Source organism: Macaca mulatta, chromosome 5 (genome assembly GCF_049350105.2).
Source record: "Macaca mulatta isolate MMU2019108-1 chromosome 5, T2T-MMU8v2.0, whole genome shotgun sequence".
Lineage (NCBI taxonomy): Eukaryota > Metazoa > Chordata > Mammalia > Primates > Cercopithecidae > Macaca > Macaca mulatta.
Genome location: NC_133410.1, coordinates 60,103,521 through 60,131,382, shown reverse-complemented (window position 1 = coordinate 60,131,382; position 27,862 = coordinate 60,103,521). Strand labels below are relative to the sequence as shown.

The 27,862-nt window shown below is 38.5% G+C and overlaps 1 long non-coding RNA gene across 1 annotated transcript; it reads right to left on the bottom strand.

The window, feature by feature from the left end:
- Positions 1-544: 544 nt before the first annotated feature.
- Positions 545-12,116, bottom strand: LOC144340909 (uncharacterized). Its single transcript, XR_013417455.1, has 2 exons — positions 10,603-12,116; positions 545-3,098 (listed from the first exon to the last, which is right to left on the bottom strand). It is a non-coding gene; the product is annotated as an uncharacterized LOC144340909 (long non-coding RNA).
- Between the last annotated feature and the right edge of the window lie 15,746 nt (positions 12,117-27,862).

Below are 27,862 nucleotides of genomic sequence, written 5' to 3'. Positions count from 1 at the left end.
ATCTGGGGGCCTGTACAGGACATGTAAGAAGGGTGAGTAAATGCGGATCAGCTGGATCTGTCTCTTCACTTCTTTTCCAAGATTTGTTGTCCTCAGACTTTCCTCCGAGCTATGCCATTTGCAGGGGACAGGATAGAACCCTGTTACCTCTCTCTAGTGCAAAGAATGTTGGCTCTGTTTACCTTTATGGGGGTCTGGTTATCATGTCAGACCAGAATAAAGTCCCAGGGCAACTGTAGGCATCTGGCCAAGGTCACTACTCAGTGTTGCCGGAAGGCTCCTAGAGCGGCCCCAGTCCCCAACTGCCCATTAGGATATTAACCAAGACCCTAGACTTTTCTATGGTATCTTTCCCTTTCTTCTTTAACAGTTTGAAATTGCTCCTATCTCTTTTTTCATAATAATAAGAGTTTTACTGAAAACTGCAGACGTTTTACTAGGTAGAATGAGCTTTTTGCCCAGCCATCAGATATGTAATTCAGAACAATGTGATTTCCATCTGCATTAGTCAGGGTTCTCTGAGGGACAGGACTAATAGGATACATTGTGTATATGAAAGAAAGTTTATTAAGTAGTGTTGACTCACACAATCACAAGGTGAAGTCCCACAATAGGCCATCTGCAAGCCAGTCAAAGTCCCAAAACCTCAAAAGTAAGGAAACCGACAGTGCAGCCTTCAGCCTGTGGCCAAAGGCCTGAGAGTCCCTGACAAATCACTGGTGTAAGCCCAAGAGTCCAAAAGCTGAAGAGCTGAGAGTCCAATGTCCAAGGGCAGGAAGCAAACAGCATGAGAGAAAGATGGAGGCAAGAAGACTTAGAAAATCTCGTTCTTCCATATTCTTCTGCCAGTTTTTATCCTAGCCACGGTGGCAGCTGATTAAATGTTGCCCACCTAGATGGAAGGCGGGTCTGCCTCTCCCAGTCCACTGACTCAAATGTTAATCTTCTTTGGCAACACCCTCACAGACACACACTGGAACAATACTTTACATCCTTCAATCCAATCAAAAGTTGATACTCGATATTAACCATCACAAGTCCACCTTTTGTCAACTTGAACCCATACACATCTCCTGAAATTATACAAAATCTTCAAATAAAGACAATAATAAGGTCATCATTATGTCTTACACAATACAGCTATCCTTTGTACAACCGGAAACACCAATCCCCAACCCAAATGCTATTACATAAAGCTAATAACACTTAGATGCTGATATGAAGCCAATAAACCTTATGTCACATGATAAAGAAAAAAAATGAAAAGAAAATGAAGATATTTTCTTAGTACAAGTGTATACATGCACAAACATGTTCCTAAAAAAATAAGGAGAAAATACTCATGACAATTATAGTCCTCATTTCTGCACCTAGTCATGCAGTCGTAGCTGGTATTGATGACTACTTTCTTCTACTACTCATTCCGTATTCCCTTTGCCTTCAGCAAGCACTTCAGCGGGTTGTGGTTTTTTACCTAGTAGAGTGACCCAAACCTTTATTCCTGAAGGGTCTGGGCCATTTGCAGTACTGTCTGGATTGGCTGTTGTAGTTTCCCATTGACCTTAATCACAGGGCATGGTAATACTAAGAGACACCCTAAGGGATCTCCTGTATTCCATGCATACTCTTCCTTACCTCCATTGTGGAGTAGTACACTGATTTCATCTTCATAGTCTGAGTCAATAACCCCAGCTAACAGTCTAACTCCCTTCTTAGCCTGTTGACTTAGAGGTAGGAGGAGCCCAAGGTGGCCAGGTAGCAATCTTAACTTCCAGTTTAATTAAATCATAGTTGTGTCTCCTGGTGGCAGCATTCCTCCCTCTGGAACTAAGACCTCTAGGCTGGCAGAACATAATGTCACGGGAACAGGAAGCAAAAATTTGCTAGTGGGTCACTAGGGGTGATGATGAGTGGTGCCACTTCCACTTGCATCCCTTGATTCCTGGACCTGTGAATTCTGGCTATGGGAGAAACTGTACCATATATTGGAGACTAATTCAGAGTATACACAGCCTTCTGAAGAACTTTGCCCCAGCAATGCAAAATATTGTCACCTAGTTGGCATTGTAATTGTGACTTCAAAAGGCCATTCCACTGTCCTATCAATCCAGTTGCTTCAGGATGATGGGTAGTGAATTCCATGAGCATGAACCCACTGTCACACTTCTTTAGCTGTAACGTGAGTGCCTTGGTCAGAGGCAATGCTGTATATAATACCATGATGGTGGATAAAATATTCTGTGATTCCACAGATGGTGGTCTTGGCAGAAGCACTGGTTCAGGATAGGCAAACCCGTATCTGAAGTGAGTGTCTATTTCAGTGAGGACAAACTGCTGCTCTTTCCATGATGGAAGAGGTCCAGTATAATCAACTTGCCACCAAGTAGCTTGCTGATCACCCCAAGAAATGGTGCCATATTGAGGGCTCAGAGTTGATCTCTGCTGTTGGCAAATTGGGCAGTCAACAATGGTCATAGCCAGGTCAACCTTAGTGAGTGGAAGTGCATGTTACTGAGCCCATGCATAATCTCCATCTCTGCCACCATGGCCACTTTGCTCATGGGCCCAATGGGAAATGACAGGGTGGCTGGGGAAAGAGGCTGAGTGGTGTCCACAGAATGAGTCATCCTATCCACCTGATTATTAAAATGCTCCTCTGCTGAGGTCACCCTTCAGTGAACACTCACATGAGATACAAATATCTTTACAGTTTTTGACAACTCATAGAGGTCCACATACACACTTCTTCCCCAAATTTCTTTGTCACCAATTTTCTAATCATGCTTCTTCCAAGTCCCTGACCATCTGGCCCAACCATTGGCTATAACCCATAAACCAATACATAATTGCACATCTGGCCATTTCTTCTTCCAAGCACAGTGCACACCCAGGTACACTGCTTGAAGTTCTGCTCACTGGGAAGATTTCCCTTTGCCACTGTCCTTTAGGAATGTCCTAGAAAGGGGCTGTAGTACTGTAGTTTTCCACTTTCAGGTGGTGCCTGCGTACTGTGGAGAGTCATCTGCAAATCAGGACCTTGTCTTCTCTTCCTCTGTCAATTGATCATAGGGAACTCCCCATGAGGCCATCGCTGAAGGCTGGGGGAGAGAAGGCAGAGTGGCAGGAATGGGTACCATGGTCATTTGAGCCACTCCTTCAAGTAACTTTCTTGTGACCTCAGGACTTGCTCGAGCCCGATCACTTATACACTACTTCCATTTGATGATGGAATGCTGCTGTGCACACCCCGGTTTGTGGCTAAATGGGTCAGAAAGCACCCAGTTTATGATAGGCAGTTCAGGTCACATGTCAACTTGATAACCCATAGTCAAACATTCAGTTTCTACCAAAGCCCAGTGACAGGCCAAGAGCTGTCTCTCAAAAGAAGAGTAGTTATCTGCAGAAGATGGCAGGGCCTTGCTTCAAAATCTTAGAGGCCTCTGCTGTGATTCACCTATAGGGGCCTGCCAAAGCTCCAAACAGCATCCCTATCTGCCAGACACCTCAAGCACCATTGGATCTGCTGGGTCATATGGCCCAAGTGGCAGAATAGCTTGCACAGCAACCTGGACCTGTTGCAGAGCCTTCTCCTGTTATGGACCCCATTCAATACTAGGAGCCTTCCAGGTCACTCAATAAATGGGCCAGAGTAAGATACCCAAATGAAGAATGTGTTGCCTCCAAAATCCAAATAGGCCCACTAGGCATTATGCCTCTTTATTGGTGGAAGGGGTGGCCAAATGCAGCAACTTACCCTTCACTTTAGGAAGAATATCTCAAGAGGCCTCACACCACTGGACCCCGGAAATTTTGCTGAGGTAGAAGTTCCCTGAATTTCAGTCAGATTTATTTCCCATCCCCTGACATGCAAATATCTCACCAATAAATCCAGTGTGTTTGCTACTTATCACCCACTGGATCCAATCATGCTAATGTCATCACTGTAATGGACCAGTGTGATATCTTGTGGAAGGGAAAAGGGATTAAGATATCCACAAACAAGATTATGACACAAAGCTGGAGAGTTAATATACCCCTGAGGTAAGACATCTGAAGGCAATTTGCAAGCTGAAGGTAATTTGCTTCTGCTGGGCCTTGTGGACAGGAATGGAGGAAAAGACATTTGCCAAATCAATGGTTGCATACCAGGTACCAGGAAATGTGTTAATTTGTTCAAGCAATGAAACCACATCTGGTACAGCAGCTGAAATTGAAGTCGCAATTTGGTTAAGCTTACAATAATCCACTGTCATTCTGCAAGATCCATCTATCTTCTGCACAGGCCTAATAGGAAAGTAGAACAGGGATGTGGTGGGAATCACCATCCCTGTGTCTTTCAAGTCCTTGATGGTGGCACTGATCTCTGCAATCTCTTCAGGGATGCGATATTGTTTTTGACTTACTGTTTTTCTAGGTAGAGGCAGCTCAATGGCTTCCATCTGAGCTGCCTCTCATTTTCTACCATAATAGCCCTCACCTTACCAGTCAGGGAGCCAGTGTGGGGATTCTACCAGCTGCTAAGTATGCTAAGTATGTCTATGCAAATTACGCATTCTGGCACTAGGGAAATGACCACAGGATGAGTCTGGGTACCCACTGGACCGACTGGAAGTGGGACATGAGCTAAAACTCCATTCATTACCTGACCTACATAAGCCCCTACTTTAACTGGAGGACCACAGTGACATTTTTGGTTCCCTGGAATAAACGTCAGCTAAGAGCCAGTGTCTAGTAGTCCCCAAATAATCTGATCATTTTCCTTTCTGCAATGCACAGAGAGTTTGCCGGGGGTGAACCCCAGAGGCCCCTCTAGCAAGGGAGCTAGCTCCCTCTTGCCTGCTCCTCTTCGTCCACCCCATCCTCCCTATCCAGCTTCTCTCTCTTGTTTGGCCCCTCCTAGAATTCCTCACCCTAGATAAGCCCCAGTCTCGCTCGTGCCCCTCCAACAGATGCCTGGTGAATTTGGCCTCAGTAAGATCCAGGTCCCCTTCCCTCTATGGGACTTAAGGCAAATTAAGGGGGAATCCTGGCAAGTTTTCAGATGATGCTGACAGATGTATAGTGGCTTTCCAGAATTTAAGTCAAGTATTTGAACTCTCCTGGAAAGATGTTATGTTACTTTTGAATCAAACCCTGACTAACACTGAGAAGCAGGCTGCTCTGCAAGTAGCAGAGAGATTTGGGGATGAGCTTTGTGTCACATATAGTGTCAAACTTTATCCAACTAGAAGAGAAGTAGTACCATTGGATAACCCTAAATGGGATCCCACTGACAAGATGGGAGAATGGAAGAGGAGACACTTTCAGGTGTGCATAATGGAGGGATTATGTAGGACTAGAACTAAGCTTCTCAATTATTCTAAGCTATCCATGATAGACCAGGGATTTGATGAGAATCCCACTTCCCTCCTGGAAAGATTAAGAGAGGCCTTGGTAAAGCACAACTCTCTATCTCCTGATTCAGTCAAGGGACAACTAATCCTAAAGGATAAATTCATTCCTCAGGCAGCCCCTGAGATCAGGAGGAAGCTGCAGAAACGGCCCCGGGACCAGATAGTACTTTAGAGAACCTCCTGAAAGCAGCCCCTGTCTTTTACGATAAGTCACTGGAATAGATTCCCGAGTTTGTTACACCCAAGTAAAGGCCTGAGAAGCTGCTGGAGTTACCTCCATGAACCCAAAGAGTACTCAAAGTACCAGTAGGAAGAGGTTGGGGACCTCAAGCTAAAAATTACAAAAGATAAGTGTTCATACTTAACCTTCCATGGATATCCTCTTTATAGTCTTACTCTTGCCTGTGTTTGCTGTTTTTACCTTTAGTCTGTTCTATACCACAGGATATAATACTGTTTCCAGAAGGAGTAGTATATTTTACTTCTTATTTCTGTAAACTTTGTCACTAGATTATTTCCTTTTAAGCCCTTTTTGTATAATCCATACATTTGATCCACGCACACTTACCCCCATAAAACTTGTTTCTTCTCACCTAAAGGCCATCAAGCTCCAAAGGGTCATGTAACTGGAGCCTCGGACAATGGCTCCCTTTTACCAGAGACCCTGAGGTAAACCTCCGGAGGGAAATCTGACTGCTGTTTTCTTCAAAACAATGTCCCCAGTAAGGAGGAAGTAGCTAAGATTGGTCATTGTCTGCATTCTAATGGCAGTTAGATGTTCCACTTTGAGAGAGGAAATGATAGGGACAGGAGGCAGAGAAATTCTAGGTAAAAAAGGGCAGGTCCCTGGTGAAGCCCTACCCTCAAGCTGAAAAGCCTGAGACCACGGCCCAAAGTGAGAACTTATATCCCCGTTTTCCCATGCGAACTTTGCCTTTTCCTAAATCACTCATGACCCTGCCCCACCCCATCCTGTGCCTATAATGACTCCAGACTCAGCCAGCAGAGGGAAGAAGCAGCTGGACATTGGGGACTACAGCCAGACGTCAGACAGGAGCGGCTTGACTTCAGAGGGATGGCTTGACCACATAACTTTGGAGAAGAATCCTGCCGAAGATGGCTGGACTTCAGGGGAAGATTACTTCCCCTTTTCAGCTCTCTTTCTCACTGAGAGTGACTTTCATTGGCAATAAAATCTCCCACATTTACCATCCTTTAATTCATTCATGCAACCTCATTTTTCGTGGACACCTGACAACAGCTTGGGAGCCACAAGTGTGAATACAAAAGGCTTCACACTGGCCCCTTTCCCTCGCTGGCAGAAGGCAGACACCTCATATGAAAAGAGAGAAGGCCCACTGAACTGTTAACACTTAAGCTGTCTGTGGATCCGGGAGCTAACAGAGTACTGTAACATGCCCTCTGGGGCTTCAGGGGTCACAGGCACCACTCCCCTGATGCTGCTGCAAAGCCCACAAGGAGTTTGCTCCTGCCAGTGCCTAAAAGGGCTTGCCCTGGCTCCTGCACTTGCTCACTTCCTCCTGAAAGGGGTGGAACACAGCAGGTAAAAGTGAGTGGAGTTTGCTCCTGCTGGCACCAAAGCGGCCAGCTGGTCCCAGGGCTCCTGCAATCCAGTTCCTGCCTTATTCGCTAGTGCTCCCTCCCACAAGAGTTGAGAGCTGCTGACTGAGTAAATGAGGCACCTCTGTTGTGAGTCCTGTGAAAGGATCAGGGAAATATTCTGCTTCACTACCAAAAGAAATCTTGTTTGAGTAGGCTGACAGACCTATTGGGGGGATAGTTTTATTTCTTTGTGCGTTTTCTGGGAATCCTTGCTACTTGTGGCATATACATGAGAGTTTCTCTGAGTCCTTGCATTGGCATCTCCACCTTGGTGAAGCCAGATCTGAACTGTTCCTTATTACGATTTCTTTTTCTTCCCTTTTTGATACAGTAAGATCACCTGGATGTTGCTCAAAATGATGGCATGTAATAATTTTTAAACATCTGGAGATCAGATGAGATTGGGTGTGTTCAGGATGTATGGCCATAGAGAGGACAAGATATATAATACATATTATATCTTAGATATATGTATCTACCATGTTGATCTATTCTCTGTCTATCATCTATCTTTCAAGAAAAAAAAATTCATCTTAGACCCACTCCTCTCAAAAAAGTAGTGTGTCAATAAACGTTCAGAAACAATGGTGAGCACGTACCATTTTACTGATAAAATATATTTTATCTAATTCAGTAGTGCAAGCTATTACTGTCTCTACCACCTCACATGCCCGTGTGATAAGAAGTAGTCTGAACAGCTGATGTTAATGTGCCTCAAATTAATTCATGCATTCTTCTTAGGGACTCCTGGTGAGAGTAAAGAAGTGCTATTTGTTGAACACCAACACTGAACATTGTGCAAAGTGCTGTATTACAAAGGTGTAGGATCATTGTTGTCCATGCTCTTTCAAGATAAATAAAAATAAAGCAGTATGACAGGAACACAGAGAGGAGAGCTCTGACCTTTGACTCAGAAGCCTTCACTGGTTCCACACACACCACTTAGTGAATAATAATTAAGGTATCATGAATGACTCTTCATGAAACAGTTGTAAAACGCTGTGTTTCTTAAAACTTTCCCCCAGTGAATTATGTATTTATTGCTAATTTGTCAAAATCATCTTTCACTTTGGAAATATATATAGTTAGTACAACTTTACAAATTTACGTTGTTTTAAGAAAGCTTCAAAATAGCACCAATTTACTACAAGGACTATGCTGGGGGCTAAACTTTTCCCCTATTCTTAAATTCATATGTGTTAAAAGTCTTCAACTCCAGTGCCTCAGAATGAATCTCAGACAATATCGCAAATTTTATGGTCTTGTAAAATTATTCCACTTGAATTTTCTATGCAGGCTTTAAAAAATTATCTGGCATATTGTAGTATCAATGTTAATTGTCTGTACTTTGTTAATTTAGATAGATTTTCTGAGTTCCTTAATTTATTTTTGTGACTTTGTACTAATACAGTCACAAAGTAATATATCACATGCATTCATGTGGAGATTTTTTGAGAATTTGAAAGAAGTTTCAGTGCCCTAACATCCAGGAATAAACGATAATTAAGTAATTTTAATGTGTCTGGGTCATTGGGGTTGTAGCAAGAATATAGAAAAAATTAAGAACCCATTTAAGATTGTCTATATTTTCTATCTTATCTCTTAGAATAAATTGAACTAAATGCTAAATATCTTTTAAGTAGATACATCTCTCTGGATAATTCATGTTGTGTTAAGGATTATTATGTATACCCAGTAAATTTAATTCCTAATATCCTCGGCCCCTAAGGAAATAAAGGTATATAACCTCCCTAAGTGTGTGCTATCTACATATTTTTATCTATTTATAAAAAATTCTTGTTTCATGATGACAACAGTAAAATAATGTATTATAGGTATTTGTTTTTTAAATTTTGATTTTAAAATAATTTTAGATGGAAAGAAGAGTTGTAAAAATTGTACAGATGTCACTTATACACATTTAACTTAACTTCTAATGTTAACATCTTTTATAATCATGGTATATTTTTCAAAACTAATATCATCTCTCTTTCTGTCTTTCTCTCTTTTTTTTTGTTTTTTTAAGAAACAGGGTCTTTCTCGTTGCTTAGGCTGGAGTGCAGTGGCATGATGCTGTTCACTGCAGCCTCAAACTCCTGGGCTTAAACAATCCTCCTGCCTGGGGGCTGCTAGGACTACAGGTGCATACTACCATGCCTGGCTAATTTTTTATTTTTTGTGAAATAGAGTCTCAGTATGTTGTCCAGGCTTGTCTCAAACCCCTGGCCCTTAAGCAATCCTCCTACCTGGGCCTCCCAAAGCACTGGGATTACAGGTGTGGGCCACCATGACTGGCTTATTTCTCATTTCTTAGTCTATTGTGACCTCTACCCTTTCAATGAGCATTGGTCAGGTATTTTGTAGAACGTCTCTCAGTTTGGGTTTGTCTGACCCCCCATTATGATTTTAGGAAAAATGATCACAGAGGTAAAATGCCCTTCTCATTGCACATGATAACAACATTATGTTTTAACTGGTGATGTTAACATCGACCACGTGGTTAAAATGCTGTTAGGCAAGTTTCCTCACTGTAATGTTACTATATTTGCTTTCCATACCCTATGTGTTAGAAAGGAGTCACTAAGTCTATTCCACACTCAAGGGGTAGAAAATTAAGTTCCACCTTAAAGAATTTGTGGTCACATGTTCAAATCAAAATAATAATTAACAAATATTTTAGAGAAAATATGTTGAGGCTATTGGCATTTACTTTTAATACCTTTATTAAATATAATTTGTATTAAAACTACAGTTTTAAAAGTTTTAAATTATATTCAGTTTTATAGACTAATCATCATAGCTAACACAGGGTGCTTATTCTGTGCCAGGCATTGTTCTAAGTATTCTACCTTTATTGTAACTCTATGAGGTAATTACTATTATTTTTTATATTTAATAGATACACATGCTGAAGTGCAGAGAACTTATGTAATCATTATTATATGGCTAGGAAGCTACAGAGCTGGAATTCAAACCTAGAAAGTGTCAGTCTGGTACAAAGTCTGATTTTCCCTGTCAAACACTATGCTACCTTGCCTTTCTATGAGATAAATAAGTAAAAAGATACAAGAAAGTATATTGAAATAAGAGAACATGTATATAATATTGAGCAGTAAGTCTTGACACTCAGGATAGATGTAAAATAAATTGTAAAACATTTCTATTGAGATTCAGTGGAATTCAAAGTTTCACATCTAAACAGTCTAACATTCATCTTAACACAGTGAAAATTTCATTCCTCTGCAGTAGGTATTTAGAATACATACATATCTAGAATATGACTGCTACTCATCAATTAAAAAACCCCAAAGACTCCAATAGAAAAATGGATAAGAATATAAATAGGAATTCACAGAAACTTAATAGATACTTAGTATCATTAGTTATCAAAGAAAATCAAACTTAAACCACTATGAGATAGCATTTCATATCCCTCAGATGGTCAACAACTGGTAAATCTGGTAACACTGAATTTTGGTGAGGATATGGGAAAATAGAAATTCAGACATGGCTGGGGTAAATATAAATGCACATAACTTTGGAAATTGGTGATACCTAGTAAAGGCTGAAGATATGCAGAACTTACCCCAGCATTATCCCTTCTGTGCCTGCACTAGAGGAATCTTCCACCATGTACTTAAGAAGTCGCTATAGGGGGGGCAGAGCAAGATGGCCGAATAGGAGCAGCTCCAGTCTCCAACTCCCAGCGTGAGCGACACAGAAGACCGGTGATTTCTGCATTTTCAACTGAGGTACTGGGTTCATCTCACTGGGGAGTGCAGGACGATCGGTGCTGGTCAGCTGCTGCAGCCCGACCAGCGAGAGCTGAAGCAGGGCGAGGCATTGCCTCACCTGGGAAGCACAAGGGGGAAGGGAGTCCCTTTTCCTAGCCAGGGGAACAGAGACACACAACACCTGGAAAATCGGGTAACTCCCACCCCAATACTGCGCTTTAAGCAAACAGGCACACCAGGAGATCATATCCCACACCTGGCCGGGAGGGTCCCACACCCACGGAGCCTCCCTCATTGCTAGCGCAGCAGTCTGTGATCTACCGGCAAGGCAGCAGCGAGGCTGGGGGAGGGGCGTCCGCCATTGCTGAGGCTTAAGTAGGTAAACAAAGCTGCTGGGAAACTTGAACTGGGTGGAGCTCACAGCAGCTCAAGGAAACCTGCCTGTCTCAGTAGACTCCACCTCTGGGGACAGGGCACAGTAAACTAAACAAACGCAGCAGACACCTCTGCAGACGCAAACGACTCTGTCTGACAGCTTTGAAGAGAGCAGTGGATCTCCCAACACGGAGGTTGAGATCTGAGAAGGGACAGACTCCCTGCTCAAGTGGGTCCCTGACCCCTGAGTAGCCTAACTGGGAGACATCCCCCACTAGGGGCAGTCTGACACCCCACACCTCACAGGGAGGAGTACACCCCTGAGAGGAAGCTTCCAAAGCAAGAATCAGACAGGTACACTCGCTGTTCAGAAATATTCTATCTTCTGCAGCCTCTGCTGCTGATACCCAGGCAAACAGGGTCTGGAGTGGACCTCAAGCAATCTCCAACAGACCTACAGCTGAGGGTCCTGACTGTTAGAAGGAAAACTATCAAACAGGAAGGACACCTACACCAAAACCCCATCAGTACATCACCATCATCAAAGACCAGAGGCAGATAAAACCACAAAGATGGGGAAAAAGCAGGGCAGAAAAGCTGGAAATTCAAAAAATAAGAGCGCATCTCCCCCGGCAAAGGAGCGCAGCTCATCGCCAGCAACGGATCAAAGCTGGACGGAGAATGACTTTGACGAGATGAGAGAAGAAGGCTTCAGTCCATCAAATTTCTCAGAGCTAAAGGAGGAATTACGTACCCAGCGCAAAGAAACTAAAAATCTTGAAAAAAAAGTGGAAGAATTGATGGCTAGAGTAATTAATGCAGAGAAGGTCCTAAACGAAATGAAAGAGATGAAAACCATGACACGAGAAATACGTGACAAATGCACAAGCTTCAGTAACCGACTCGATCAACTGGAAGAAAGAGTATCAGTGATTGAGGATCAAATGAATGAAATGAAGCGAGAAGAGAAATCTAAAGAAAAAAGAAGAAAAAGAAATGAACAAAGCCTGCAAGAAGTATGGGATTATGTAAAAAGACCAAATCTACGTCTGATTGGGGTGCCTGAAAGTGAGGGGGAAAATGGAACCAAGTTGGAAAACACTCTTCAGGATATCATCCAGGAGAACTTCCCCAAACTAGTAGGGCAGGCCAACATTCAAATCCAGGAAATACAGAGAATGCCACAAAGATACTCCTCGAGAAGAGCAACTCCAAGACACATAATTGCCAGATTCACCAAAGTTGAAATGAAGGAAAAAATCTTAAGGGCAGCCAGAGAGAAAGGTCGGGTTACCCACAAAGGGAAGCCCATCAGACTAACAGCAGATCTCTCAGCAGAAACTCTCCAAGCCAGAAGAGAGTGGGGGCCAATATTCAACATTCTTAAAGAAAAGAATTTTAAACCCAGAATTTCATATCCAGCCAAACTAAGTTTCATAAGTGAAGGAGAAATAAAATCCTTTACAGATAAGCAAATGCTTAGAGATTTTGTCACCACTAGGCCTGCCTTACAAGAGACCCTGAAGGAAGCACTAAACATGGAAAGGAACAACCGGTACCAGCCATTGCAAAAACATGCCAAAATGTAAAGACCATTGAGGCTAGGAAGAAACTGCATCAACTAACGAGCAAAATAACCAGTTAATATCATAATGGCAGGATCAAGTTCACACATAACAATATTAACCTTAAATGTAAATGGACTAAATGCTCCAATTAAAAGACACAGACTGGCAAACTGGATAAAGAGTCAAGACCCATCAGTCTGCTGTATTCAGGAGACCCATCTCACACGCAGAGACATACATAGGCTCAAAATAAAGGGATGGAGGAAGATTTACCAAGCAAATGGAGAACAAAAAAAAGCAGGGGTTGCAATCCTAGTCTCTGATAAAACAGACTTTAAACCATCAAAGATCAAAAGAGACAAAGAAGGCCATTACATAATGGCAAAGGGATCAATTCAACAGGAAGAGTTAACTATCCTAAATATATATGCACCCAATACAGGAGCACCCAGATTCATAAAGCAAGTCCTTAGAGACTTACAAAGAGACTTAGACTCCCATACAATAATAATGGGAGACTTCAACACTCCACTGTCAACATTAGACAGATCAACGAGACAGAAAGTTAACAAGGATATCCAGGAATTGAACTCATCTCCGCAGCAAGCAGACCTAATAGACATCTATAGAACTCTCCACCCCAAATCAACAGAATATACATTCTTCTCAGCACCACATCATACTTACTCCAAAATTGACCACGTAATTGGAAGTAAAGCACTCCTCAGCAAATGTACAAGAACAGAAATTATAACAAACTGTCTCTCAGACCACAGTGCAATCAAACTAGAACTCAGGACTAAGAAACTCAATCAAAACCGCTGAACTACATGGAAACTGAACAACCTGCTCCTGAGTGACTACTGGGTACATAACGAAATGAAGGCAGAAATAAAGATGTTCTTTGAAACCAATGAGAACAAAGATACAACATACCAGAATCTCTGGGACACATTTAAAGCAGTGCGTAGAGGGAAATTTATAGCACTAAATGCCCACAAGAGAAAGCAGGAAAGATCTAAAATTGACACTCTAACATCGCAATTAAAAGAACTAGAGAAGCAAGAGCAAACACATTCGAAAGCTAGCAGAAGGCACGAAATAACTAAGATCAGAGCAGAACTGAAGGAGATAGAGACACAAAAAACCCTCCAAAAAATCAATGAATCCAAGAGTTGGTTTTTTGAAAAGATCAACAAAATTGACAGACCACTAGCCAGACTAATAAAGAAGAAAAGAGAGAAGAATCAAATCAACGCAATAAAAAATGATAAAGGGGATATCACCACCGACCCCACAGAAATACAAACTACCATCAGAGAATACTATAAACACCTCTACGCAAATAAACTGGAAAATCTAGAAGAAATGGATAATTTCCTGGACACTTACACTCTTCCAAGACTAAACCAGGAAGAAGTTGAATCCCTGAATAGACCAATAGCAGGCTCTGAAATTGAGGCAATAATTAATAGCCTACCAACCAAAAAAAGTCCAGGACCAGATGGATTCACAGCTGAATTCTACCAGAGGTACAAGGAGGAGTTGGTACCATTCCTTCTGAAACTATTCCAATAAATAGAAAAAGAGGGAATCCTCCCTAACTCATTTTATGAGGCCAACATCATCCTGATACCAAAGCCTGGCAGAGACACAACAAAAAAAGAGAATTTTAGACCAAATCCTCAATAAAATACTGGCAAACCGGATTCAGCAACACATCAAAAAGCTTATCCACCATGATCAAGTGGGCTTCATCCCTGGGATGCAAGGCTGGTTCAACATTCGCAAATCAATAAACAATCCAGCATATAAACAGAACCAAAGACAAGAACCACATGATTATCTCAATTGATGCAGAAAAGGCTTTTGACAAAATTCAACAGCCCTTCATGCTAAAAACGCTCAATAAATTCGGTATTGATGGAACGTACCTCAAAATAATAAGAGCTATTTATGACAAACCCACAGCCAATATCATACTGAATGGGCAAAAACTGGAAAAATTCCCTTTGAAAACTGGCAGAAGACAGGGATGCCCTCTCTCAACACTCCTATTCAACATAGTGTTGGAAGTTCTGGCTAGGGCAATCAGGCAAGAGAAAGAAAACAAGGGTATTCAGTTAGGAAAAGAAGAAGTCAAATTGTCCCTGTTTGCAGATGACATGATTGTATATTTAGAAAACCCCATTGTCTCAGCCCAAAATCTCCTTAAGCTGATAAGCAACTTCAGCAAAGTCTCAGGATACAAAATTAATGTGCAAAAATCACAAGCATTCTTATACACCAGTAACAGACAAACAGAGAGCCAAATCATGAATGAACTTCCATTCACAATTGCTTCAAAGAGAATAAAATACCTAGGAATCCAACTTACAAGGGATGTAAAGGACCTCTTCAAGGAGAACTACAAACCACTGCTCAGTGAAATCAAAGAGGACACAAACAAATGGAAGATCATACCATGCTCATGGATAGGAAGAATCAATATCGTGAAAATGGCCATACTGCCCAAGGTAATTTATAGATTCAATGCCATCCCCATCAAGCTACCAATGAGTTTCTTCACAAAATTGGAAAAAACTGCTTTAAAGTTCATATGGAACCAAAAAAGAGCCCGCATCTCCAAGACAATCCTAAGTCAAAAGAACAAAGCTGGAGGCATCACGCTACCTGACTTCAAACTATACTACAAGGCTACAGTAACCAAAACAGCATGGTACTGGTACCAAAACAGAGATATAGACCAATGGAACAGAACAGAGTCCTCAGAAATAATACCACACATCTACAGCCATTTGATCTTTGACAAACCTGAGAGAAACAAGAAATGGGGAAAGGATTCCCTATTTAATAAATGGTGCTGGGAAAATTGGCTAGCCATAAGTAGAAAGCTGAAACTGGATCCTTTCCTTACTCCTTATACGAAAATTAATTCAAGATGGATTAGAGACTTAAATGTTAGACCTAATACCATAAAAATTCTAGAGGAAAACCTAGGTAGTACCATTCAGGACATAGGCATGGGCAAAGACTTCATGTCTAAAACACCAAAAGCAACGGCAGCAAAAGCAAAAATTGACAAATGGGATCTCATTAAACTAAAGAGCTTCTGCACAGCAAAAGAAACTACCATCAGAGTGAACAGGCAACCTACAGAATGGGAGACAATTTTTGCAATCTACTCATTTGACAAAGGGCTAATATCCAGAACCTACAAAGAACTCAAACAAATTTACAAGAAAAAAACAAACAACCCCATCAAAAAGTGGGCAAAGGACATGAACAGACATTTCTCAAAAGAAGACATTCATACAGCCAACAGACACATGAAAAAATGCTCATCATCACTGGCCATCAGAGAAATGCAAATCAAAACCACAATGAGATACCATCTCACACCAGTTACAATGGCAATCATTAAAAAGTCAGGAAACAACAGGTGCTGGAGAGGATGTGGAGAAATAGGAACACTTTTACACTGTTGGTGGGATTGTAAACTAGTTCAACCATTATGGAAAACAGTATGGCGATTCCTCAAGGATCTAGAACTAGATGTACCATATCACCCAGCCATCCCATTACTGGGTATATACCCAAAGGATTATAAATTATGCTGCTATAAAGACACATGCACACGTATGTTTATTGCAGCACTATTCACAATAGCAAAGACTTGGAATCAACCCAAATGTCCATCAGTGACAGATTGGATTAAAAAAATGTGGCACATATACACCATGGAATACTATGCAGCCATAAAAAAGGATGAGTTTGAGTCCTTTGTAGGGACTTGGATGCAGCTGGAATCCATCATTCTTAGCAAACTATCACAAGAACAGAAAACCAAACACCGCATGTTCTCACTCATAGGTGGGAACTGAACAATGAGATCACTCGGACTCAGGAAGGGGAACATCACACACCGGGGCCTATCATGGGGAGGGGGCAGGGGGGAAGGATTGCATTGGGAGTTATACCTGATGTAAATGACGAGTTGATGGGTGCAGCACAGCAACATGGCACAAGTATACATATGTAACAAACCTGCACGTTATGCACATGTACCCTACAACTTAAAGTATAATAATAATAAATAAATTTTAAAAAAAAAGTCGCTCTAAGGATGCTTGTGAAGCACTGTTGGTAGTAGTAAAAACTATTGCCCCTCAGGAGTCAAATTCATAAACAGTGCAATGCTACAGAGTTAAAATGAAACAACTCAATCTAACTGGTCTAACAAGGGTAAGCCTTTAAACATACTTTTGAGTAAAAAAAGAACACAAAATGCTACAATGTTATTCATGTAGATGTTAAGCACTAAATATTATATAGAGAAACATGAATAGATGGTAAAAGTTCAGAACATTAATGAAGATGATACTATCATCGCAGGATTTGAGCAGTTAAGAGAGAAAAGAACTGGTCAGTGGGACTTCAGTGTCTATGTATTTTTTTAATTAAAAAAGATTGGAATCAATTATAATCAAATATTAATAGAGCTAATCTCAGAGGTGGGTAGACAGGTAATGGTTATATGCACATACATTTTACTTTTTTTGAATAAAAGGTTTTATAATTGAAGTCTAAAAGGGTAATATGTGTGGAATTTTTTTTTCTTAGCAGGGAAAAATAAGGGGATTTTAATCGTTTCTTCATCAAAAATCCCTTTGAACTTTTATTTGCCAAACTTCCTTCTTCCTTGTTATGAAGATTAGTAACTCCAAACCATATTTACTTCTGTGGTTTCATTCTGAAAAAGAAAATTTGGCTGGTATAGATAAAGCATTCCATTAACCTAGATTCTTAACTAGAGGTTCTAAAAGGAAGTTATTATTTTCTCTGGCAGAGAAGAAGGGAAAAGCTAAAACATTTTGATGTTGACACAGCTTCTGGAGAAATGCCAGAAAGGTCACTGAGTCTGTGATCCTTTATGGTGTCCACGATGTGGGCCTTGAAACGATCCCAGTCCTGCTTACCACATGGTGCAAGTGTCTTTGGAGCTGAATAGAAACATTTTGAAAACATGCATGTTGCTGTCCCTGGATCAATGCTTAATACTTAATGCATGCTTTTCCTTGGTTTCAAAATTGTTCTTAAACTTACTTTGTGTGGCTATCTCAATGTTTATAAGACAAAGAAAGTCAGCTATCTATTGCTACTGATGGTACACTGCATGTTAATTTATTATTTTTGGCTTACCTAATACATTTATATTTTATAAAGTGGATATTTTTTGAAGGTATAATTGTGTCAAAGTGTGCACTTTTGGGTGGAGAAGCAAAAGCTTTGTCTCGTGTATAAAGATGATGGATCCTATCTTATGTACTTATCTTCAATACCTTTACTGGTACTGAATAAATGTTCCTTAGCACTTATCATGGAAGTTTTATTAAACACAAAAATGAATGATTTTTTTTCCAGAGGTTAAAAAAGCATGATCTGTATTATTTGAAATATTTGTAATCCAAAGAAATCCTTACTGAAAATTATGGTTCAATATGTAAAATGTCTATTTAATATGTTTTACATAAAGCCTCCAGAAGTTAGATACAGTTGATTTTAAGTTAATTAATCTCATAAATCATTGTAAAATAAACAAAATATTATAAATACAGTAATTTTGATGATCTGTTTTAAGTTACTAGAGAAACATTTAAAGCACGCTACTTTTGCTTTTTGGATATAGTTAATTTGAAGTCAATAATGCATGTTGAGCCAAAACAAATACAACTTTACTTCTGAATTGTATTTTAAGATTAAGGGGAAAAAACCATAAAATAATTAACATATTTTCATTTCTCCATGTTTTAAATGTATAAAATTTTATTTCAATGATGATGAAAAGTCACTAAGTCCTTTTTAAAGTTAGTATTTTTTTTTACTTTAATGCTTATAAACTGTATCATGTACTTTTAAAACACAACAAGTTAAAAATCCCTTAAAATTATTTTATAAATTGTATTTTCCAAAAGAGTAGGCTGTGGGTTAGTCATCTTTGTAAATTTGTCATGCCATTTGCTGGGATGACAATTTCAGTTGGGCTTGTCATCTAGGTCTCAAAAACAGCAAATGATGCAGCAAAATATGAGAAATCGTCTCATATTTTTTGGATCATTAAGTGAATGAATCAACCTAGGATGCTGCAGCATTGCCTGCAGGAGTCCGTGTCTGTGAAACTGCTGAAATTCCAAACGGAGCAGCTGATGGAGTCTGCGCAGTATTCATGGCTCCAAAAGGGTGTTGGCTTTCCTCCCCAGATTTAAGAACTGCAATTTTGAAATGAAAATGACATGTCACTTTCCATGTGTGACAAATCCTAGGCGTTGCTATACTAGTATTGTATCTGAATAAGGATATAAAAAAGATCCAAGTGTACCTTCTACAAAGTAAAAACATGTCCTTTTAAAGTGTCATGTTTGATGAGTTTTGATAAAGATATCAACTCATGTAGTCACTGCCACAACCAAGATATATAATATTTACATTATTTTCCCAAAGTTCCCTCTTGCCCATTTTTAATCTGTCACTCTGCCCCCTACCAGTCCCAGATAACCATTGATCTAATTTTATCACTATAAAATTTTATAGAAATAATATAATGCACTATATACTCTCATTGTCTGACATTCACTCAGCATAATATTTGTGAAATTTATTCATGTTTGTGCAGCAGCCCATTCCTTTTAGTCTCTGAGTAGTATTTCATACTATGGGGTTATACCACAATCTTTCCTACTTTCATGGTTCTTAGTTTTTTATTTTATTGACTGAATTTGCTATGAATATTTATGTCCAATAGTTTTTTGGACATATATGCTTTTATTTCTCTTGGATTAAATACTTAGAATTGATATTACTGGGTCATAAACCTGTATAGATAATTTTAAAAGAAATTGACAAACTGAGTTAAGAAATTGAGAAGCAAATTAAAATTTTTGAAACACATGAAAATGGAAACGCAATTTATCAAAACCTATGGAATACATTTAAAAAGTACTAAACTACGTGAACTTAGCACTTTTTTTGTTTTTTGAGACACAGTCTCTCTCTGTCACCCAGGCTGGAGTGCAATGGCTCCATCTCGGCTCAGTGCAACCTCCGCCTTCCGGGTTCAAGGGATTCTCCTGCCTCAGTCTGCCAAGTAATTGGGATTACAGGCACCTGCCACCATGCCTGGCTAATTTGTGTCTTTTTTTTTTTTTTTTTTTTTTGTATTTAGTAGAGACAGGGTTTCACCATGTTGGTCAGGCTAGTGTCTAACCACTGAACTCAGGTCATCCACCCATCTCACCCTCCCAAATTGGTGGGATTACAGATGTGAGTCACAGTGTCCAGACAAATTAGCACATTTTATATACTGTGTTGAAATTCATAGGAAAGCTTGTCTTCTGTAAATGACTTTTGAATACAAATTTGTTCAGACATCTCTAACATTACACATGCCTGTACTGGTCCACTGGATTGAAGGCAAAGAGAAGGAAGTGAGGAGAGAATGGTTCAAGGCCAAAATGGTCATATTTAGAAGATACCTCAGATTATAACCATTATTATATATGTGCAATTTTAATGTAGTAAAAAAGTTATATGAAATTTCTAGTCTTTCTATATATTTAGAAGTGCTCGATGCATTTAAATGCAGAAGTAGTAGAATAATACTTCTTATAAATAGCTATTAAAAACTGATGGGAGATCAGGTGCGGTGACTCACGCCAGTAATCTCAGCACTTTGGGAGGCCAAGGTGGGTGGATCACCTGATGTCAGGAGGTTGGGAGTTTGAGACCAGCCTGACCAACATGGAGAAATCCCGTCTCTACTAAAAATACAAAATTAGCCTGGTGTGGTGGTGCATGCCTGTAATCCCAACTACTCGGGAGGGAAACTGCAAAAGGTATTTTGCTAGTGTGTACTGGAAAATGTCAGCTTATCCATTGTCCTTTATGCCCAAATGCCCTTGCCAGTGCATTTTATTTGACTTAACTATACTGTATATACTGTATATATACTGGACAAATGAATCCTAATTTTATAATATCTAGTCACTAGATATTAGAGATTGTCAATGTATGACAAAAGGAGAGTTAGTAAACTAACACATTTTGTACATTTTATGTTAAGATGTATAAAAATACTGTATTTTGAAAAGGACTTCAGGAAGTGAAATGATAGCATCAGCCCTGACACATGTGCCCATATTTACCAGGTTGTTGGTAGAGAGGAGTTGAAAGAAATAAAGGATGATAGACCAGAGTGTTCGTATTTAGAAAACACTTTCAGATATAACAGTTGTTTCATGTGTGCAGTTTATTCAACAATACTGTGTATATAGTAAACAAACTTAAGTCTTTATTTGAAACAGCTAGTCTTTCTAGATATTTAGAAGTACATAAAATATGTTAAAAGTAGAGGTAGTAAATGATGCATTTTATAGATAGCCTTTTGATATAAGCTATCTTTTCTTGGAAACTGATTAAACCACTCCTCTGAGCAGTATGCATTATTTGTGCTGGTATAGGGAGGAAGGAGGAGAAGAAAGTGCAAAGGCCTTTACACCAGTGTGTTTATGGTGAGGCACAATTGACCACTGTCCCTTGTATCTACATTTTCTTTTACTTTGCTGTGTATATAGTATATATAAATGGGCAAACACATCCTAACTTACAACATCTAGTCTTTCTAAATGTTAAAGAGTTTGCCAGTGTATGACAAAAGTAGAGGTTAGTAAACTAATAAATCGAGAACAGTTTGTTTTACAATTTATAAGAAAGACTCTTCTTAAAAGCACTTACAGAAGTGAAATTGTTAAATCTTGTCTAAGCATTACAAATGCTTATATCTGTCAACTGTGTTGATAGAGGTAGGAAGGGGAAGGGTTCTAGGCCAGAATGTTCTTATTTAGAAGACACTTTCAAATTATAACCTGTGTTATGTGCACCATTTATTTAATGCTACTGTGTCTATGGTGGAAAACTTAAGTCCTATTTGAAACATCTAGTCTTTTCAGATGTTTAAAAGTGCACAACATAGGTTAAAACTAGAGGGCTAAAGTAACATCCTGAGGCACTTTTTTTTTTATTTCCTAGGAGTGGTTGTGCTTGGGAATGCAGTGGTTAAACTTGATGTTTGGAGAGTATCCTGACCATTTATTGGGTGGCAGCAAGTCAGGGAAGGAGAAAGGATGCATGCAGAAGCGTTCAGTGCCTGGAAGTTTGATTAGATCAGATGTTCTAATCATTGTTGTATATGCGCATTTTAGTTAATATTGTTGTATATTAAAGGATAAATAAGTCCTAATCCCCAACGTATGTTAAAAGTAGAGGTAGTAAAACAATTCCTATATAAATATCCTCTTGCTGGTTTTTGGTAAGGCCTGTCTTCTGGGAGTGACCTATGCTAATCCATCTCTTGGAACTAGATGTAGTCTTAAACTTAGTCACTGGGATAGTGGAAAAGGGAAAACAGGGAGAGTGAATGGAAGGGCTCTTTGGTAGTATCTTTATATATAGAAGATGGTTTTTAGGTGATGTGTTAGTCCGTTCTCATGCTGTTAATAAAGACATACTGACGACTGTGTAATTTACGAAGGAGAGAGATATAATTGACTCACAGTTCAGCATGGCTGGGAATGCTTCAGGAAATTTACAATCATGGTGGAAGATGAAGCGAAAGCAAGGCACCTTCTTCACAGGGCAGCAGCAAGGAGAAGTGCAAGCAGGGAAAATGCCAGATGATTATAAAACCATCAGATCTTGTGAGACTTACCCTTATCAGGAGAACAGCATGGGGGAAACAGCCCCCACGATTCAATTGCCCCCACCTGGTCCTGCACTTGAGATGTGGGGATTACTAGGATTACAATTCAGAGTAAGATTTGGGTGGGGCACAGAGCCAAATCATATCAGGTGATAACCGTAGATCTATATGAGCATTGTTAGTAAAGCACCTGTGTTTACTGTGAACAAATTTAATTATTTTGCAACATCTAAGCTTTATAAATGTCTTGGGCTAACAATGTATGATAAAAACGTAGAACTAGTGAATTAACCAATTTGTAAATATAATTTTTGTTATAATTGATAGAAAAGATACATCTTGGACATAGAATTATTAAACTGCCTCTGAGTAGTGTGTGTAAGGATTTGTTCATCAGGTTGGCATCAGAAGGGGAGAAGCAAATATAAAGGGAAAGATGTATGCAGAGGTTTTCATATTTACATTTTGACAATAGCCATTGATGTATGTGCATCTCTTGTGGCTGTACCATAGGAATACATTAATTAATTCAGTGGAAACATACATTCTTATTAGTATTTTAATGGTATAGATCTGCTAATGAATTCCCTTAGAAACATACTTAGTATATTCTGTTGCTTTATGTTTCATTTTAAATTGAGCATTAAGAGAATAAAGTATTTTAATTTGAACTCTTTCAATGCTTTTATCTATAAGCATGTTGTCATTTTTGTCTTCTATGAAATTTTTGCCCCAACAAAGGCAGAATTATGTTATTGTTTTCTTTTTTTGGACAGACTAAGTTGGTGTGGTGTACTTTATTTTTGTTTGTTTTAGTTGGAGTCTCACTCTGTCGCTCAGGCTGAAGTGCAGTGGCACAATCTCGGCTCACTGCAGCCTCTGCCTCCTGGGTTCAACCAATTCTCTTGCCTCAGTCTCCCAAGTAGCTGGGATTACAGGTGCCCAACACCATACAAGGCTAATTTTGTACATTTAGGAGACACGGGGTTTCTCCATGTTTACTAGGCTGCTCTCAAACTCCTGACCTCAGGTGATCTGCTCAACCTCCCAAAGTGCTAGGATTCCAGGCGTGAGCCACCGAGCCTGGCCATGGTGTGGTGGATTCTTGATTATCAAAATACTCATACAGCCTTGAGATTTTTGATTGGTAAATATTCATGATATTCATTGTAAGTCTTTAGTATGTATCATGAAAAACCATGTTCTTTGCTCCTTGTGGTTTTTAGTTCCTATTATGCACATGTTAACTTTTTAAAAATGAAGGTTATTTTTAAAGCCTGGGAAAAAAAGTAGTACTAAGAGGGAAGTTTATGGCAACAAATGCCTTCATCAGAAAAATAGAAACATTTTGAAGAAGCAACCTCATTAATGCACCTCAAGGAACTAGAAAAGCAAGAACAAACCAAACCAAAAATTATTAGCAGAGAAGGAACAATAAAGATCCAAACAGAAATAAATAAAATTGAAACTAAAATAATAGAAAAGATCAAGACAATAAAAAATTCATTTTTTGAAAAGAAAAATCAACAAATCTTTAGCTAGACTACAAAAGACAAAAGAAGATACAAATAAATAAAGTCAGAGATGAAAAAGGAAACATTATAGCTGATATGACAGAAATACAGAGGATCCTTAGTGAATAATTGTGAACAACTACATGCCAATACATTGAAACAGCTGTATAAAATGGATACATTCCTGGGCACAAAAAACCTACAAAGACTGAATAACGAAGAAATAAAAAACTTGAAAAGATCAATAATCAGAAACAAGATTGAATCAGTACTAAAAATATTTCCAACCAAGAAAAGTCCAGGACTAAAAGACTTCACTGCTAAACTTTATTAAGCTTTTGAAGAAGAATTAATACCAGTTCTTCTCAAACTATTCTAAAAACTGAAGGGAAGAGAATTCTTCCAAACTTATTAGATGAAACCAGCATTATTCTGTTACAAACACCAGACAAGAAGGCAACACAAGATAAAATTATATGCCTGTATTTCTGATGAACACGGATGCAAAAATTCTCAACACAACACTAGCAAACCAACTCCAACAGCACATCAAGAAAATTATATGCCATGATGAAGTGGGATTTATTCCGGGGATGCAAAGGTGATTCAACATATGCAAATCAACAAATATGATACATCACATCAGCAGAATCAAGGGCAAAAATCAAATGGTCATTAATAGACGCAGAAAGGGCATTTGGTGGAATTCAGCATCTCTTCATAATAAAAATTCTCAACAATTAGGCACAGAAGGAATATACCTCAAAATATGTATTATTTTGGCCATATGTGACAAACCCACAGCTACCATACAGAATATGGAAAAGTCGAAAGCCTTTACTCTAAGACAAGAATGCCCACTTTCACTACTTTTATTGACCAACATAGTACTAAAAGTCCTAACCAGAAGAGTTAGTCAAAAGAAAGAAATAAAGGGCATCCAAATTGGAAAGAAAGAAGTCAAATTGTCTTTATCTGGAGATGTTATAATCTTATATTTAGAAAACTCTAAAGATGCTGCCAAAAAAAATAGAATTGAAATAAAGTCAATAAAGTTTCACACTACATAATCAATATACAAAACTTAGTAGTATTTCTATGCATTAATAGCAAACACTCTGAAGAAGAAATCAAGAAAGTAATCCTATTTGCAATAGCTATAAAAAGCCCTAAGAATAAACTTAACTAAAAGAGATGAAAGATATCTACAGTAAAACACCAATGGAGGAAATTTAAGAGGACACAAATTAGAAGAATTAATTAATACTGTTAAAATGTCTATACTTTCCAAAGCTATCTACAGATTAAATGTAATCTCTACCAAAATAACATGACAATCCTCACAAAAAAGTAGAAAAAAAATCCTCAAATTCATATGGAACCCAAAAGACCCCTAATAGCCAAAGCAATCTTGAATAAAAAGAACAAAGATGGAGGCATCACATTACCTGACTTGAAAATATAATACAAAGCTATAGTAACCAAAGCAGCATGATACTGTCCTAAAAATAGACACATAAGGTCAATAGAGGACCCAGAAATCAAAGAACAGAATAGAGGAGCCAGAAATAAATCCACACATTTGTAGCCAACTAATTTTTGACAAAAGCACCAATAACACACATTTTAAAAATGACAGTCTCTTCAATAAATGATGCTGGGAGAACAATGTCTATATGAACACAGAAGAATGAATCTAAACCCCAATCTTTCACCATATACAGAAATCAGATCAAAATGGATTAAAACTTAAATGTAAGGCCCAGAACTATAAAACTACTAAAAGAAAACGAAGGGCAAACTCTTTAGAACGTTGGTCTGGGAAAATATTTTTGGGTAAGACCTGAAAAATATCGATAACAGAAGGAAAAATAGGCAAATGAAATACATCAAACTAAAAAGCTTCTACACTGTAAAGGAAGCTCTGTTGATTGCAACAGAGCATAGATACAGCCTTCAGAATGGGAGAAAATATTTGCAAACTATCTATTAGACAAGGGATTAATATCTAGAAAATATGAGAAACTCAAACAATAGCAAAAACCAAATAATCCGATTAATAATGAGCAAATGACTGGAGTAGCCATTTCTCAAAAGAAGACATACAAATGGCCAAAAGCATATGAAAAAAATGTTCAACATCACTAATTATGAGAAAAATGCAAATCAAAACCACAACAATGTATCATCTTACCCCAGTTAAAATGGTTACTACAAAAAGGAAAAAAAAATACTGGTAAGGATGCAAAGAAAGGGGAACCCTTATACACTGTTGGTGGGAATGTAAATAAGTATAGTCATTATAGAAAACAGAATGGAGGTTCCTCAAAACCTCAGAAGTAGAAATGATGTATGATCCAGTAATCTCCCTACTGGGTATGTATCCAAAGGAAAGAAAATCAGTACGTCAAAGAGATATTTGCACTCCCATGTTTATTGCAGCACTATTCACAATAGCCAAGATATGGAATCAACCTTAGTGTTGATCAATAGATGAATGGTTAAAGAAAATGTAATATATATACACAATGGAATATTTTTCAGCATTAAAAATAATAGAGTCCTGTAACTTGCGGCAACATAAGTGATCCTGGAAAAAAAAATTTAATTTAAATACGTCAGACACAGTAAAACAAATACTACATATTCCCACTTATATGTGGAAGCTAAGAAAGTCGATATCGTAGAAGTAGAGAGCAGAATAGTGGTTACCAGAAGCTGGGAAGAAGTATAGGGGAGGCAAAGATAGGGAGGGATTGGTTAATGGGTAGAAAATTACAGTTGGATAGAAATAAGTTCTAGTGTTCTGTAGCACAGTAGGGTGGCTAGAGTTAACAATAATTTTTTGTACATTTCAAAATAACTAGAAAAGTTTGAATATTCCCAACATGAAAAAAGATAAATGTTTGAGATAATGGATATCCCAATTATCTTGATTTGATTATTACACATTGTATGTATGTATCAAAATATCATATGTATCTTATAAATATGTACAACTATTACGTATCAACTAAAAATTTAAAATACAAAAAAATTGACAAACTTTTCTGAAGCATTTGTAAAATTTTACCCTCCCCCTAATGATGAATGAGAGTTCTATTGCTCTACATCCTCTCCAATACTTGGTATTGTCCTATTTTAAATTTAGCTATTGTCCTGTGGTATCTCACTAAAGTTTTCATTTGCATTTCCCTTAGAACTAAAGATGTTGAGCATATTTCCATGTACTGTTTGGAGATTTATTTTTTTCTTCAATGAAGAAAACTGCTCAAAACTTTTCCCCACTTTTTAATGGAATGATTTGCCTTCTAATTTATTGAGCTATATGAATTATCAAATATTTTCATTATGAATTTTGTCAGAGAGATGTATTGCATATATTTTCTCCCAGTCTGTGGCTTGGCTTTTCATATTCTTAACAGTATTGTTTGAAAAGTAGCAGATTTCAATTTTGATGAAATATAAATTATCAATTTTTAAATTTATAGTTGGTGCTTTTGCTATCTTATCTAAATATAACCTTTACCTATCCAAGTCACAATAATTTTTCTTTTAGAATTTTGATAATTTTAATTTTTATATTTAGGTGTATGATACATTTTATGTTAATTTTGTGGTTGGTATGAAGCAAAGATCAAGGTTCACTCTATTCCCTGTGGATATTTGTCTGCTTCAGCACCATCTATGGAAAGACTGTCTTTTTCACATAGAACTGTTTTTGCACCTTTGCAAAAAGATCAATTGGGCCATTTATGTGTGTAGTAAAGGTTACTGGTTAAGAACTCAGCCACTGTAATTTGATTCTCTGAGTTTAAATTCTGTTTCAACCACTTATAGGATGGTGACCTAGCCTCAGTTTACTCATTTTATTCCATGCAGAAATAAGGCAGAAGAGCTA